Genomic DNA, 2,022 nt, shown 5'->3' with positions numbered 1-2,022 from the left:
CAAACCCCAGGCACCCCCCACCCCTGCCTCATCCCAGCCCTGCCTCATCCCAGCGCTGCCTCATCCCAGCCCTTCTGTTGTCTCCAGACCTGAATTCACTGCTGTGGAGGAGGGCCTGCATAATGGCAGGTCTCTGGCCCTCCCCTCCCTTGAGCCCTCAGACTCTGTTCTGCTGCTGTCAAGAAAGCCCCAGACCACTGAGGGAGAGTGGGGGTGGGGTGACAGCTCTGTGGCCTGAGTGTGGGGCAGCAGGGAGGGATCCTATGAATGTCAATCCCTCGGGGAGGGCAGAGGAAGGGGTGGGTTCCTGGCATTCCTGTCAGGGGCCTGAGACAGGGAAAGTGGTCACTGAAACAGTGTCCACCACAGACACAGGCTGGTGGGGGGTAGGGCCCATCACTGATCTGGGTGCTGGGTCTCCCCACCCCCACCCCCAAGCAGGGGTGTGAACAGATCAAAGAGAAAGGATCCCTGGGGGATGAAACTTTTCACAAGGAGCTGAACAGAGGTGTTGCTGTAGCAGCAACAAAAAACAGTCAGCTCACTCACGTGGATCAGGTAAGAAGCCGTCTGCCTTGGCACGTGCAGCTGCCAGCAGAGGTCCTGGCAGGGGCAGTTCAGGGCTTGTAGAGAGATTGGGAGGGACCTGGGTGGCAACCAGAAGAAATCTGGGAATGCAGAGAGGGGATGGGGTCCCTAGAGGACCCCCAGGGAGCCTCCTCTCTGGGAGAGCAGGAGCCGTCTGGGTGGGGTGGGGGCTGAAAGTTTCTGGGCCTCTTCGGTGAGAAAGAGCAGCGCGCTGCTTTGCTGACTTTGGCACCCAGACAGGGCCTGCTGAATGAGAGGCAGAGGAAACACCACTTACACAACCTTAGTTCACAGTTGAACTTTGGGAATGCCACAGCATGCCACCAATTCATAATAAGATCACTTTGATCTGAGGCTGCTCTATAGTTGATCTTCTCACTAAGCCTCCTTTTCACTACAGAGAGTCCCCACCCCTGGCCAGCAGGGGTGCCAGGCCTGGGCTGGCGGTTCACATTCTCACTGCCCCTTGTGAAAGGGGGAATTAGCACCCTGAGACAAGGGAGGCTCAAGGTCAAGTTACAATTCATATAATCTGTGCCCATCTTGAGTTTCTGCCAAGCATGTTTTGGACCCAGATATAGGTTGTCACATTTCTATTCCATTCATATGAAATGCCCAGAATAGGCAAATCTATAGAGACAGGAAGCGGATTAGTGGTCGCCTGGGGCTAGGGGAGGAATGAAAGGATGGGGCCCTAAAAGGCCCAGGATTTCTTTTTCGGATGAAAATGGTGTAAAGTCGATTGTGAAGATGGTTGCACAACTCTGTGACTATCATAAAAGCCATGAATTATATAGTTTAGATGGGTGAGTTGTATGGTATGTGAATGATATCTCAATAAGCTAGTTAGAAAAAAAATTAATCTTGGCAGATTTTGACTCAAAAGATGATCTGTCATTTGGCAATGGTACAAAGGGCTATTGTCCCTCACGCTCACCCTCCGCCCTCTACTCATGACCCTCACAGGAGCCAAGCCTTGGCTGCAGCAGGGTCCCACGGAGCCCCATCGATGATGCCATGTTTACTCAGGTGGAGAAGGTTACAAAGGCCCAAGGGGCTTCCAACCTGCCTGCGCTGCCTGTGAGCGTGGAAGAAAAGTGAGCTGTTTAGGTTAAGAACGTGATAGGAAGAGAGGATGAGAGGCTCCAGTTGGAGGGAGGACAAAACTATGGAAGATGCCCTTGTACCACCCCAGGCTCGGCACCCAGAGCTCTGGGCTCGCACTAGGCTGGTGGTAAACAAGGCCTTCCTTCATTTCCAAAGAGAAGTCAACAGAGGACCTCTCAGAGTTGCACCTGCTTCTGTCTCAGGGTGGGTACAGGGCCTTTGCATGGTCTCCTTAGAGGATAATGAGCCTTAAGATACTGATTCCCTGGATTTCCCTGGTGGTACAGTGGATAAGAATTTGCCTGCCAATACAGAGGACACGGGTTT

At 53.2% G+C, this 2,022-nt stretch overlaps 1 pseudogene across 1 annotated transcript in view; it reads left to right on the top strand.

The window, feature by feature from the left end:
• Window positions 1-1,689, top strand: part of LOC105005365 — a 47,851-nt pseudogene extending 46,162 nt beyond the window's left edge. The window contains exon 3 of the transcript XR_827310.1: window positions 1,555-1,689. The product of XR_827310.1 is annotated as a dnaJ homolog subfamily A member 1 pseudogene (transcript). The remainder of the gene's footprint in view (window positions 1-1,554) is intronic.
• Window positions 1,690-2,022: the final 333 nt, after the last annotated feature.

This window comes from Bison bison, unplaced genomic scaffold (genome assembly GCF_000754665.1).
Source record: "Bison bison bison isolate TAMUID 2011002044 unplaced genomic scaffold, Bison_UMD1.0 scf7180017864489, whole genome shotgun sequence".
Lineage (NCBI taxonomy): Eukaryota > Metazoa > Chordata > Mammalia > Artiodactyla > Bovidae > Bison > Bison bison.
Note: the sequence above shows the minus strand (reverse complement) of the source record. Positions and strands in the feature narration are given on the sequence as shown.